The sequence below is a fragment of the Pinus tabuliformis genome, chromosome 6 (assembly GCF_031772625.1).
Source record: "Pinus tabuliformis cultivar Carrire ecotype Pingquan chromosome 6, CPIR1, whole genome shotgun sequence".
NCBI classification, from domain to species: Eukaryota; Viridiplantae; Streptophyta; class Pinopsida; order Pinales; family Pinaceae; genus Pinus; species Pinus tabuliformis.
In genome coordinates, this window is record NC_142292.1 from 1,675,858,019 (window position 1) to 1,675,873,953 (window position 15,935).

Below are 15,935 nucleotides of genomic sequence, written 5' to 3' on the forward strand. Positions count from 1 at the left end.
TTACGTAGTCATAAGGTAGTTTTTTTTTTTTAATTTGGTTTCTTACAGAGTCGGTGTGTTAAGTTACAGTTAGTTAGACAGTTAGAATTACTACAGTCTGAACAGTAGTTACGAAATAATTTATCAAATTAGGAGAGAAACGACAAAATGCTTACATAAATCTTGTAATATCAGACAAGTAGTGGTTATCAACCATATCAAGATCGTTTAACTAAACCCTATGACAGTTTTAATTAACTACAATCAACTGTAACATAAATGCATAAAAGCAGAGATGTAAAACGATGAAGAGGTTCAACAAATTCAGATTGAAGAAATAAAAACATTACAGAGACAGATCTCTTCTACCATTGTCCATCTGCAAATACTTTTCATTGTTCATTACTGTAGCTTAATAATTGTTTTTTTCCTAACAGTTTGATAAATGATAAACTGAGAATGTATACGTGAACCCATTGTTTCTTGTAATAGACACACAACTTGTTTCCAACTTGGGCAGACATTCGCACACAGTGTAGTGAACGACAGAAAGGGAAGAACAGTCCGAGGACAGAGCAAGACAACAATACACAGAAGACGACCAAACAGAGGTATTTTCATTACACATTTTCGTATTCATTGTGAATCGAATATCGTCTGCTAAAAATTCTATCACTTATATTGTCCAACGAAACATATACATCACGGGTTCTTGTTCCCATAAAATAAATAAACCAAGTGCGTGACTGTAACTGGAATTAAGGGCGAAACCCTTGACGAGGGTTTACACATAGTCAACAATATTCTTTCTACCCAACGACCGTTGTGAACAACCAAAGCAAAGCTATCGGCAGAGACAAACTACAGACGAACTACAACTACAGACGAGCTATGACAAACCGTGACCATTGACCTTCAGGACCTAATAATACATCAAGAGCTTGAAGAGTCAGGGCCTACCGATAAGTTTCCTTCCTGTGGAATAGGAGACGGAGAGTCCGCGTACCCAAGTCGTATCACAGACCTGTAACAGAAAACCATAGAGATTAATATATATGCGTGACACAAAAAACTTGGGAAAATGAAACTGTGCAAGCTAAGAGGACTGCTGTAGCTTACCTGAGCAGCCAGAGCTGAGTTCGAGAAACAGAACCGTCGCGCACAAATTTACAGAGCTGAAGACCAAAGGAACAACGTTGGTAAGCAACGATTCCAGAAGAAGGATAAGTTGAAGCAGGGAAGGGTGGCATTACCTGTTCGAGCCAGCGAACGACCACCAGAGTATCCCCTGAATCCAAAACAGCCATTATATTCGTGAGACAGAGACCGAAGGCAGCGGAATATACAAGTGAAGATAATCAAACTTGAGCTGTAGAAAAGAACAAGAATCCAAGAGTGATCCCCTGACGGACCGAACATTTACAAACACAAATACAGTCGGAACGCAACAACCAGGAACTCACCAGGTGAAACGAATTCGAATAAGCACCACAGAGTCAGAGCAACACCAAAACACCGGAGGAAGCCTTCCATGAATTCACAGCCAAGTTGAGTGGAGCAACATACGTTCATAACCTTTACCGGAGACATACCAGAAGTCACCACAATAAAAAAACAACGATTACTCGGCACAATTCCAGAAACCCTCACCGAACTCTCCCGGCGGCAGAACAATCCAGAGTAGCCAAAGAACCAAGTGATTGGGACAAAGAGCGAGTTGGCAACTAGGCCTGAGGCATATGGGTGATCATTTAATACGACATTAACTCACAACAGCAACCAACAACGAAAATATCCACGGACGATCTCCACACAGATATAACAATTCAACATTAGTGAACACGTCATAACCTACAGACGCGTGGAACAACGGGCCAGTGTGGCAGGGTTACACCATTATCTCATCCATTTAAAGCCAATACAGTTTCTATGGAATTTATGGAAACAATTCAAAAGCTACATGGAAACCCAAAGATTATTGTAAGCGATAGAGATCCCATTTTCACTAGAAATTTTTGGACAAAATTATTTTTTTGTCTCGGTACTCAATTAGCTCATATCTCATCTTATCATCCTTAATCTGATGGGAAAATTGAGATAGTAAACAAATGTTTGGAAGGATATCATATTTGATTTGTCTTTGATAAACAAACACAATGGGTCAAATGGTTGCCTTTGGCTGAATGGTGGTAAAACACTTCCTTTCATATTGCAGCAAAAATGACTCCATTTATGGCACTTTATGGATATCATCCACCATCCATCACATCATATTTAAGAGAAAATTCTAGGGTTAAAGTAGTGGAAGATCATATCGAGCAACAACAACAAGTTCTCCAACTCTTAAAGGATAACCTCACTTTGGCGCAGAATAAAATGAAACAACAGGAAAATCAACATCGCAGTGAAAGAAGTTTTGATGCAGGTGACTGGGTATTCCTATGGCTACATCCATATAAACAAATGTCGCTCAAGCAAGTTAAGAAGGATAATAAATTATCACCAAAGTATTATGGTCCATACAAGGTGTTGCAAAAGATTGATACTATGACATACAAATTGGAGCTTCCTATAACTTCTCGAGTGCACCCAGTTTTCCATGTTTCATGTTTAAAGAAGGTTATAGGTGACAAGATCCTAGTTCAAACAATATTGCTAGAACTTGACGAGGAAGGAAAAATCATATTGGAACTTGAAGTAGTCACAGAAACAAGAATTCGACTGCTACGAAATCGATCAATTTTAGAGTATCTCATCAAGTGGAAGAACTTACCTGCTGAAGGTTCCACATGGGAGGATGAGAATTTTATACAAAAGCATCTAGAACTACTCAATTGTTGAGTACAACACTTTTTTGAAGGAGGGGGGCATGTTAGGTCCCTATAATACTAGTGATTCCCCCATTACCATTGTCATTGTATCCCTTACTATTATTATTGTGCCCCTATTGTCCCCATATTGTTATTAGTGTGCCCCATAGAAGCCCAATATTGTTATTGTTGTGCCCTTATATTATTGTTATGTCGGCTTTGATTATACTGTGACCCCTTAGACTCTTATATATAGAAAGGAGGTTTAGTCATTTCTATCATCCAATAATTGTTCATTTGTGTAATGTAAAGGAGGTTTCCCCCTCGAAGAGGCTGATTTTGAAGTCATGGATCTATCTTTTCTATCTTGTTGTGAGCTGGTTCATAACACACAACCTCTATAATACTTGCATGCCCAAAATAAGCTATAAAAGGCCATGCATTACAAGTGGATGGGGTTTCTACAACAATTTCATTTAGTGATCAAGTATGAGAAGGACAACACAAACAAGTTGGATGACATGCATTCAAGACCAATCAGATCAAAGATCACAACTTTGAGAACTCTAATACACATCGAGCCATTTAACCATGATGCACATAAACATGCATAATTAGAGGATGAGGACTTTAAGGAGGTGTTTCAATAGTTGTAGAGTTAGAGTCATATGCATGATGGTGACAACACATATGACTACCATCATTATGAATATAATTAATTAATAAGTAATAGTTAATAATTATTAGTATACTGAAGAGATATGCCTCTAAGGACATGAATATTCATGAAGGGGTACCTGCCTAGATATATAACAAAGCCCTCATTTGTAACCAAAACATATTATATCATATGTCTTATACATTCAACATTCTTATATATAATTATTACTTGTTCTATAATGGATAGTTACATATTCAAGATATTTTGAATATTCTATATGTTTGTTACATTGGTACCAAAGCCTCATTCTCTGATCACCAACCTTTGTTTAGGCTTTAACTACACTCTAAAAAAAAATCGGATTATCTCCTACAATACAAGAAGTTGATTCCGACCTTTGGCCACCAAAGTTTTGAAATTGACCTTTGGTAAAAAAAAAAAATCAAGGTGTTGTGGGGAAAAATGCCTATGCAGGACGATCCTATCCACCTAAGGTGTGACAGTGCCTTAGCAACAAATAGAGACAGCTATTCTAGTATTCTTCCTTTATGAATTAAGAATGAAGAGAGATGGATGGACTAACCGGTGTCTTCTGTTTGTCCTTCGATCCGGTTTCTCTTCTCTTTGGGAGTTCCCAACTACTTGTCTTCTCGCTCGCCCAGCTTCAACAGGTCTCTGCAAGATCACAAGAGAAGAACACTACACAAAGACATAGATTCATAATCATAACTAGTTCAGGATTAGAAGTAAACTAAACATACTAATGCAATCATACATCAAAGATACATCAGTATATAGGAGAAACCAAGATAGCTTTATTGATGAATAACAAGGTTCAGGAAGAGATACAACCCAGAGGGCTCCAATCCAGCATCTCCTTCCCAGCAGAATGGAATTCCTATCTTCACCTCCCTTCAAAGCATTAAGCACCCAATGATTCCAATCTCAAACCAACAACAATTCTTTGCAATAACCAAATTCCAGCCTCCAGATCTCATGGAGGAGAGATCCATATATAGATGTTTGGAGAGAGGATGAGTCAGCTTGAGATCTGACTAGTGTCCTCTCCCTCTGTCAGTTCTTGATTCCACTTGGAGGTTCTTGCTTCCACTTGGAGATTTGGAACCTCTTACTCATCATAGTCGAATTCCCTGAGGCAAGTGTCATTGAGGAAGATTTTGGAAGCTTCCTGGGTTTTGACACCTTGTGAAATGAACTTGCCACATGTCAACTCTCGCTCAGTGCACCCTGGTAGTGCTTCTACCTGCATTGCAGTGCAGGTAGCCAGTGTTGACTTTGACATTCAACGCAGACAGCTAGTGGAGCCACTGAATTGATCCTGAATTGACTTGTTTTTGAGCAGTTTCTGGTGGAGAACTTCTGTGAATTGTTGTGGTTTGCTAGCCTTGTTCCTCTAGGGGTAGGAACAACATGTTTAGGGACTTTGGATCCCTTAGATTATGGACATTTCATGCTCCATGCTGTAAGGCACAAAAATGTCTATAACAGTTGCCCCCTAAAGTATGAGGCTGTTTATCGGGTGAAATGCTTTATCCAGGAGGATCCGAAGTTCATCCAATGCTGGGAGGAGACCTGTAATAAGATACAATACAATACATTATTTTTTATACTGCTTTCATGATCTAGCTGAGGCAGGCATTCCCATGCTCAGCTTTATAAATTCATTTTTCTGTACATAGAACAGACAATCGTCTGATAGTAGACTGATAATTTTGATGAAATTATCATCCTTTGGGTAGGATGATTATCTGCTGCAATGATGTACATGTCAATGTCTTTATCTTTCCTGAATATATATCGCAGCCCGGATGGATGAAACTAGATCCGGGGTCTTCAAACTCGTTCGATCTTCACTCTAAGTACAAGTCGATCCACGTGAGAAATGTTCTGAAGTCGAACATGGAAAGACATCGCTTGATTACCGGTCAATGAGGTAAACCGTTAACAAGCGCGAGAGAAATCACCGATAATGATAATGACCCTCAAGGTACTGCAGTACAATTCACGTGGTGTGAATAAAGGACTTGGCGTCGAACACCACGCAAAATCTTTCGGTCGAAGGTCATTGATGTATACCTGTCGCCGGAAGTGAGAAACTTGCCATTGAGGCATGCAAGCTTCAAAGTACTGAAGGGGTTGTTCCTAGATCAACTTCTTGGATAATGAGCTGATGTCGACAAGAAGCGATCCGTCAAAGGAGGGCCTTAATGAATCCCACATCAGTGACACGGAACGGAGCTAATGATTTTGATGGAGGTGAAAACGATCTGTGACATATGATTCAGGGTGGCAGTCATGAAAGGATGAAGGATAATGTATGGCAGTGGATGGGACACGGTTGAATTTTCTGAACAACTTCTCTTGAACATATGGCGACACTGATGCGATGGATCGGTAGCATTACCCTAGATATGGATGGTATGGCGAGACCATGGTGATGTGACCGGTGAATGAAACAACCCAACCCGATTGTGGTACGGAGGAAAAGTGTCATGTTCAAGAGCGACTTGCTACCATCAAAGTTTTCTTGAGTTTCTCCCAATTTTTCCCTAGTCATTGCTGACCAGTACCTCTTTATTTTTGTCAAGCTTGAGGAGGATAACATATGCTTGTTCTATAACCTGCCCTTCGGGCAAGCCCATCGCTATGTTTTAACGAGCCTAGCGATAGTGAAACTCGTTCTCGTCTAAAGACAAGTTTGTCGCTATTTAATGATTTTAACGAGTCTAACAACAAAGATAACTCGGTCCTTTTCATTTTTAGAGAGTCTGAAAAGGTACATAAAGTTAACTCCAAAAGTCCTTTTTCGTCATCTAATCCCTTTAGTCCGAAAAATTATAAAACAATACAGAAGGGATGAGTTTTTGATAGTTTTAACGAGCCGAACAAAACAAGCGCTCGATCTTTTTGTGCAATAATCCCTCAGGTCCAAAAAAGATTAAAATCTAGAGGAGGGATAACACTTCCTGTCCCTTTAACGAGCTGGAAGGCCAAGGACTCGACAATCTTTTCATATTTTACGAGTCAGTTGAAAAGAGCTTAAAGAAGACTCGTCTTTTGAGGAACGAGTGATAAACAGGGTTAGCAGCCGATTCCAGGTACAGGTTGGAATTTTCCAATCACGGCAGTGTCACAAGGATGGCTAGGTGAAATCACTCTTCGCAGCTGTTCCTCAAAATGGGTAAACAATCATATGGAGGTGAACGATCGACCAAATGAAAAGTGGAGGTGACGGTGCAAACACGACCAAGGCTTTAATGGCTGATAATGTTATATTCACAGTGGTTATTTACCGGAAGATAGTTCATTTTTTAACGAGCTTGAACACGGAAAAACACTGCTCAATCTTATGTTTATTTTTTAACAAGCATGAACTATGCGCTAAAACTGCTCGGATCTTGCGTTTATTTTTTAACGAGCATGAACTGTGTGCTAAAACTGCTCGATTAACCCAGTCATATGATAAGAGTGTCTCATTGAGATTCTATTTTTTATGGAGCTTCATCTCACAAAGCTTTGCCCCGGATCCTTTCGTTATGCAAGTTCGGAAACGACTAATCCTACGAGTTTAAAGGGTTAGACCTACAGGTTTAAAGGGAGGACCTAAAAATTTAAAAAATAAATAGCCGCCCCTTACTTGCACTCCAAAAGGTTTGCATGCCCCCAGGCATAAAATAGAGTTTCAAGGTTACCCCTCAATTTGCAGGAAAAACATTTGTTTAACCGGGAGAGGCCTACCTCTTTCAGGCTACCCAAAGATTGTTCCATTAATCTTTCAAACGAAACACTTCTTCAGCGATGTCTACCGAGATAAACAAAGGTGAGTGACAATGAGCGCCAAACACATAACTTTGACAAAAGAATCTTATTCTAGAACAACCCCTCTTCCATGCCGGACGGGGTACAGACTAGTCATATTCTCCCGCGGAAACCTACCATATACCCAAAGTTTTCCTGCCGAAGCAGACCAGGACGCATGCCCCCTGGGTTCCAGTCATATCCTCCCGGATTACTCGCGCTCATCAGGAGGACAGACCGTGGGTTGAGACATTTCTTGCGTGAAGAGACCATTTAGGGATGGTACATGACTATTTGCGATGCGTGATTCGGGAAATGAAAGCTGGTCCACGAGCTTGACCACTCTTCCTTCGTGCAGAAAACACATTACTCTAAAGAGTGAGGAGATGATGGCTCCCATGCAATATATATAGTCTCGTCCAAGGAGTAGGTTATAATCCAAGGGTCCTTGAACGACCATCACGTTCATTTGAACAGTCTTCCCTTTCAATGTGATAGGCACATTGGGGAGGATCCCTAAAGGTCGACTGGTTCCTTTATCGAAGCCTGATAGATTTCTCATTTCAGGCAAAAGCGCTGGTGAACCAAGCGCTTTCCAAGCAATAGAGGAAAGGATACTCACAGATGCCCCCTCATCAATGATTGTGCCAGCCATTACCATTCTGTATATTTGAGCAATAATTCTGAATGGTATGCTTGCTGGCAACCGGGGTCTGCCTAGTTGGTTCCAGTCGAACGAGACAACTAGGTTGCTTGGTGGTGGGACCGAATAGATGGCCGGGTATGACTCTGACGAAGTTCCTTCCTGCTATTAGTGTCAGCCTTTCCAGCCTTTCTCCAGTGATCAAATGTGCTCTTACAAAGTGATTTTGGAGTGTCAAGGTCAAATTTTGTCATTTCAGTGAGTCTTCAAGCAAAATTTGGTCACTAGGCATTAGGTCTAGGGTTTGCCCAAATGTCAGTCCATGTCATCATTCAGCTGAGCCTATCATCATTCAGAGGGTTTTCATTGTCATGTCAGTGTCTAATGAGTCATTTTACATCTTGTTCATGCTTCAGTTGTGCCTAGGCAAGCTCATTTCCCTCTCCTAGGGTTTTGAAGGCAATTTCTCTTGGGCGGCTAAATAACCGGCAAAACTTGTTTCCTGATGTTCATACACCTTCCCCTATCCTTAAATTACCTTATCAAACACTTCCCATCCCTTAGATCCGCCAAATTGCTCATTTTTGCACAAACCCTAGTTTCTAGCTACAATCTGGCAATTTTCTAGGTTTGGCCTGTGTTTTGCCCTTTTCGACCCCTTCCCCTCACTCAATCTCTGAGATTCTACTTTCCCCTACTTCCTAACATCCCTCCCCACTCCCAAAAATTTCCCCAAGAATTTAGAAGCCCTCTATCCCCTTCATTTCGCTCCATTTCGACAAAATCCCTTGTTTCACACATCGGGACAAGTTTCACTCAAAAGCTGTTTCTGAGCAATCAAAGATGAATTTTGCAAAACTGAGAGAGGTTTTTGTCCACAACATGCCAAGGAAGAAAAACCTCTTTCACTTTTTACACAGGTGTCATTTTTTGAGAGAAATGTCAAAAATACCGGCGAGAACGAAGGTGCTCCAAGGACGGTTGGCTAAAGCACAAAAACGAAGGAAAACGCCCGATCCACTCCAAACTTTGGCCAAAGACTCTTTGACTGAGCATGGTACTTGATTGGGGACTCCCAGCCCAAATTTCAAGAAATTTGGAGAAAATTTTGTCATTTGTGAATTTTTTGTGCAATTTACAGGTTTAGGCCATTGGAATGGTCTCACCCCGGGTGAGACCATTTTGGAGGACTGCTCGGAATTTTGAAAACTTGGCATTTTTGGAAAGGGCATGCAAAGAGAAAAATTACCAATACTTGGGAGAAGCCTGATTTTGAGATTTGAGCCTCCAAAAGCTCAAAATACATCAAAAAAATGACTTTCTGCCCACTTTTTGAGTTGCAGAAAGTGACCTTGGCAGAAATGGTTTTTGAGGGGGAAAAACAACTCCAAATTCAGAAATTCCACTTGGGATGGAAAGTAGACAGACCAAGCTTTCCAATGAGCCATCTTGCACCTGATTTGGACCAGTGGAACCCACTCAAAAGTTGCTGCAAAGGGGCGCGACCATTTGAACAGGGGGCGCGACCATTCGAGCCAGCTTTGCCAGAATTGACCTTTTTTGTCAAAAAACACTGTTTTGACTATGGTTGACTATTTTTACTTGTAGATGATGGATAAATGTAATATTTTCATGGCACTTTGATAGATTTTATCTCTCTTTACCCTTCTAGAAGCTTCCTTGATGTAAAAATTGAATAATTAATGCATGAATCAGTTAGCTAAGTAATAGAGGCAAGTTGTTGGACTGCCTATTATCTAGTGCTTAATTTAGAATTAGTTCAAACTGCCCCTAGGAAGCTGAGCTCGACCCCTAGAGGTGGGGAAAGGAGTTAGATGGTCTAGATGGTCTATATTATGCTCTCTCCTTCTCATTTTCATGGTTGGACTCTTGTGGGAGAAGTATTATTGCATATTGTACATCTATTACTGCAATTTAAGGAAAAGGAAGGCCAGGGTTTTGTAGACATCATTGTGGATTCTTGTGGATTGTTGTGTTGATGGTGTGTTCTCTACATGTTATTGTAAGTGTGTTTATGTGTTCCATCTCTTTCTTTGCTGCTAATTGAACAGATGAAGTGATAAAGTTTGAATTCATGCATGCCATGCTCAGCTTTTAATTTTGTTCAATATCTATGTTTTCCACTGTCTAAAGAGAATTCAAAGTTGTTGTTTGCCCTCTTTAGCTCCTCCTCTATCATTCCTGATCCTCCATCTCAGATTAAGGCATCAGCACTCACTCCTACCTTGCCCCAAAGATCCCCCTGCAAAAACTGAGCCCAATCCCCGCACCCTGAATTGCACTCCCTCCAAATTGCCACCAAAAACCCCAAAAATCTTTAAATCAACCTCCCTTATCAATTTACTAGCCTAAAATCTTTATCCCTAATTGGTCAGCTTATCCTATTGAAAGATCTACCGAATCTGACCCGAGAGAGCCTTCTCATACCTCGTAGGGCTAGCTACGAGGTGAAATGGTTTGATGTAGCCTTGAGAGTTTGTCTATCTCAGCCTAGGTGAATTCCAAGCGCTAACACCTGCGATAAAGGAATGGGCAAATTTCCCCCTTGTTCGTCGGAGTCTGTGTTGATGAAGAGAATTTGGACGGTGTCGTCTTTACTCTCCTCTGTGATGGTATCATTCGAAGATAGAGCTTCTGAAGGCAAAACCGGGTCAACTGCCGCCTCAACCTTTAGACTTTCGTCAGGTATGGATTCAGACGGTTCATCTTCAATGATAGGTGCTTCGGCTGACCACCTGAGCGGGCCGGCCGGGTTCTCAACTAGTGAAGGACTTGGCAGGAGTTTTTGATATCCAGGAGGAAGTTGCGCTCGTAAAATCGGGCGATCTTCCAAAACTCTTTTTGCCTCATCTAAGAAGCGACAGCGGTGGATGGCATGATCGCCTTCACACAGTTTGTAGGGAAATCTAGCTTTCCCTCTATGTCCTATGGCTTCACTTCCACTAGTTGATGGTGAGCAGTCAACATGGCTATCAGAGGTCGACGCCACCGAATTGTGCAGACGGGGAGACCAGTCCCTTAGTATCCGAGGGATGCAGGGACAATCTCTGTGGAAGTGGTCTCCCTTGCATATGACACATGGCGATTTAGGCCTAGTGAGTGCTGTGTGTGGATTTTTGTCAGATGATGCTTGTTTGCCCCCAGTCGTTTTTGGCTCCTTCTTCTTCTTCTCTTTCTTCTTCTTTTCCTTCTTCTCCTTAGGAACTTGGTTTTTGGTTTTACCAGTTCCGTCAAGCGAAGAGGAAGGAGGAGAAGAAGAATTAGATGAAGTAGAAGGCTGGTGGGCAACTCTGGTCTGGTCTAACTGTTGACTCGACTATTCAGGAATAGTGGTGTTTGGAACGACATTGGTTGAAAAGAGCCAGACCGGCAGACCAATTGTCAGTCCTGGAAGCGACAATGTGGCCATGTGGGGCGCACCAACATCTCCCCAAGAGGAGAAGGGACTAGGATTTCCACCAAGGGGAATTCCTTGGTTGGTGTGCTCCATCTTTTCAACCTAAAGATCAACGTGGGAATAAAGGGTGATTGTTCCGTTTATAATAAATCTTTAACGACGCTTTAGACACAACTTGCTTTTTCACTTTTAAAGAGTCGAGAAAAAGCTAAAGATGACTCTAGTCTCCTTTGATGTTTTAACGAGCCCGAAGTGACAAATGCTCGGATAGACTTTTTCTGTTATAGAGTCTGAAAAAGGCCAAAAGAAACTGCTCTGGAGTTCTAGGCAGAGGGTGTGCCAAACTTTTCGCAAAACCGCAGAATACTTTTTAAGGTACGGGCGGTCGATCTTCCTGAATGCTGTGTTCAGTGCATTGCGATCAGTAGGGCGGCCGACACGACTTCCTAAGGATAAAGGTTATATTCCTATAGGGGTCTCCCAATATATACGCGACGGTACGTGGGAGCACAATCCGTACTGGCGCTATCGTCCCTCAGGAGGAATCACCCACCTTCAACGAGATCGACAGTCACCGGGCTTTACGACGCCAGAACACATCTCTAGCCTAGACCTCTATGTTGTGCGTTATGTTGCAAAGTGTTGTTAAGTTCATTCAGTTTATTTTAAGTTGATCTTTTTAGAAGTTTTCCTTTCTGGATCACCACGAGATGTATGATACAATTCCTAAATGCAGTCTAAAGATGATAAACAAGCTTTATATCTTTTCAACTTTGAAAATCCTAGCTACTAAGGGAAAAGAAAGACACCATGTTTTCTCAAAGAGCAATCAGCACACTCTAATGCACTTTTCCTAAATCAAACATGCAAACTATCAAGATGCAAATGCACAATGCAGGTGTTTGTTTTCCACTTTCTTAGTATTGATGCCTACAAAGAAAGCTTTTTGTACAACTTTGAATTTTCTTTTAAATGACAAACACAAACAAGTTTACTTTTTCGAAATCAGAAAGGGTAGAAGAGAATACAACACTTTGCGACTTTCGAAATGAACACTTGTTTCGAAACTTAAAAGAGACAAACTCAAACCAAAAGCAAAAGTAAATGTATAATCAACTGTAAACAGCCAATGAACTCTCTCCTAAGATCACAATCAACAGATCTGAATCAAGGGCTACAGGATGATTATTTCACTCATGCAAAGGAAAACTGTAAATGACGCCACAAACACATAAAAACACTCACAGTCTTTTTGTACAAAAGGAGGCGGAATTTAAGCAGAGAAAAGGAGTTATCAAACTGGTACCTATGCTGGTTACACGCTGCAAAAATCAGAGATCAAAACAGGGCAACACAGAGCAGAGAACCCCAGTTGCACAAGGCCAAACTGGATCAGCGCAACCTCAACACAGGGGTTTTGACATTCAGCGCAGGTGGCCTTCACGGGATGTAAGGACCTGAATCCTATTATTAGATCCTCTATTTCGTTATACACTAATAGATCTATTTTCCTGTTAATTTATAAATAATAAAAGGAGCTTGCTGACCTTTTCACATAGCTTAAAACATTTAACATCTTATCATTTTATCATAAGCAACATAAATTAAGGTGAGCATTCCATTGATATCAACTTAACAAGAGTAGTCCATGGAAAAATACCTGTTCCGGCGGTTGATGATGATACCTTTGTCTGATAGCTCCAGCTGAACGCTCCTTCTGGCCGACCCAACCGGATTTACCTCCCAGCCAACTAGGAAACAAATTCCTAGCCCAGGAAACCTCCACAGGTTCCCTAGCCCTCCATGCCCAAGTCCAACTAGATATAATGTGTCCTCAAGAAGAATGTGCAAAACCAGATAATGATACTTTCCTCCTCTCAAACCCAAGAAACCTCCATAGGTTTCCAAGGTCTCCCAAAATCATGACAAGGCCAAACAATCATAACCAACCCCCACAATCCTAAGCAAGACTCCCCCCCTTTTCTTGCTTCCCCCTTCCCTTTTTATACCCTCTTTCCTCAACCACCTCTCATTAATGTCATTAACTTCTCATCCATCCTTAGTTGACTTCTCTTCTCCCAAGTAAGCTAGGAGTACATTTGGAATTGTGACATGAATATAAAATTGAGAATTTAATGGGAAGAATCATGTTTTCTCCCAAGTAAATCTGAAAAGTACATTTGGGAATGTGAAGTGTAATTACATGGAGAGGACCATGTCTTCTCCTTAGTAAATGTGAGGGTACATTGGGGAATGTGAAATGAATAAATATATATTAATGATAAGATGGAGAGGACTATGTCTTCTCCCAAGTAAATGTGAGGGTACATTGGGGAATGTGAAATGAATACATATATTTTGAATTAATGGAAAGAGACCATATCCTACATAATATTCAATTTGAGAAGGTAAGTGGGGAATTTGAATAATGGAAATCATAAATTTATATTAGACCAATATTTCTCAATATTTTCAGATAATGTAAATATTTAACAAGATGTGTAGGATAAAATTTAAGTGGGGCATTACATACACCCCTCCTTCAGAAAACTTCGTCCCGAAGTTAGAATGAAAGATGCAAGGAGTTTGAAAGCATAGCAATCGGAGAGAGTTATAGCAATAAAATCAGAAAAGTCCGACCATGACATTTCTTCCCATCAAGAGTTTCCAACTGATCTATATCCTCCTATCCACCTTGACCTACTTTCGTTCCCACCCTATCCATCCTCTGCTGCTCTATCAGTGGCAACGTCCATACTAACCACTGATAAAACCGACATGGTGGAAGCGTCGAATACCTCGACTGAACTTTCCCCAGCAGGCATCTGGCAATCGTCATCACACGTCTAGGGGGAGCGTTCAGCTGTCCTCCCCACGATTCCAGGTTTCAGAGGATACACGGTGGGAAACACCTCCACCCCTCCTTCAGAGCACGGACCACACTACAGAGCTGGTTGGACTTGTCATCGAATAATCCAGTCAGGTCGTCTTGCCACCTGTCATTTGCATTTTACTCATGTCATAAGAGTGCATATCAAGTAGATACCAAATGTAATAGAACAATGTACATCGTACCTTTCCTCATTGGTCATCTCGACCTTCCCCAATGGAATAGTAGATCTTGGTTATCATATGGTTCTTTCCAACCTGTAGTTTAGTTCTCATCCATGCATATATACAACCACAAAATAGATATAGATACATGATCTTAAACATCATGTTTATTAAGCCCAGTGTCCACGTGTCAATTTTTGTTGATCATACTGGAAATAAATCTTACATCAGATAAATCATAATTTCACTAAGTCATTGATTAGATAAATCATATCTATATAAGCCTATACGATGCAACAATAACTTTGACAAGTCATGCACTAGATAAATTGTAACCAAGTAAGTCATACATTTGGTCATACATCCAACATGTCCATCATCAATACCCAATCCATCAATCGATTTTCACGTGTCCAACCAAATGTATATAATGTTCATAAATAACATGGAACTGCAAAATAGAACCTTAACATAGGTGGCTATCTATGTTAAAATGGGCATCATAAATGCTCATGTGACATCCTTGTGGAACCCCTAAATAACAATTAGAGTTGAAATAGATTTAACTGTCCGTCATGGAAAATAGCATTTGAACCCGAATATGCTATAAGGTGGTACCAAAACCCAAAATAATGGCAAGCAACGGATTCGTGCACTATCACTTTCCACTAGAAGGTGCTAGTATAAGTTTCATGCATATAATTTCTTTAATACCTTAGTGAATATAAAAGTCCCACTCTTCCAATTTGTTGGTTTTTCATCTTCCAAACCAATTAGTTAATCTTGAAAATAAAAGACTCCAAACTTCAAAAACTGTTTCCAACATGATTTTCATACTTATTGAGAGAAACGTCCTCTAAATGTCAAAGGTTTAAATTTATTATATATTTAATCATTGTTTACTAGTACTAAAACAATTTCGTGATATATATATATATATATATATATATATATATATATATATATTGCAACTCACAATATGACCAGACAAATGAGAAATAAATAAAAGAATGGAATAATTGCCTTTGCCCTGCTACTATTAGTATTTCCCTTCTAAATGGCACCACATTTTTAAAGAAGCCTACCCCTTTCAGAAGTGGCCAATGACCATAAAAGTTGCGAAGAAAGTTGAGGGTCCTAGAGACACACTATTTTTCACGGCATTTTTATTCAACCCTAGAATAATGGTAAAAGTGTATTCTAATATTTTCACTGGTCTTTTATGCAATGAAATATTTGACATTCAAACTGATGCATATTAATCTCTAATCAATGCTCAGCAAAATTATAAACCATGATATCCATAACAGTAAGGACCAATGCATATTTATCAACCTATATTTTGTTTACTTATTTATGTTAGTCCTCAAGGTGATGAGAATATCAGCTATTCGAACTCATGCATTTTCAATCTCTTATAGCTTCTCAATAAACATAATTAGATTGTTTTAAAAGTCAATGTAATTCAACCTTGATCATGGTCTCTTGTTTTTCTTGTTTTGTTTATGCCCTTGCTTTTTTTTTTTTACTCGAAGGAGATCAAAATCCTAG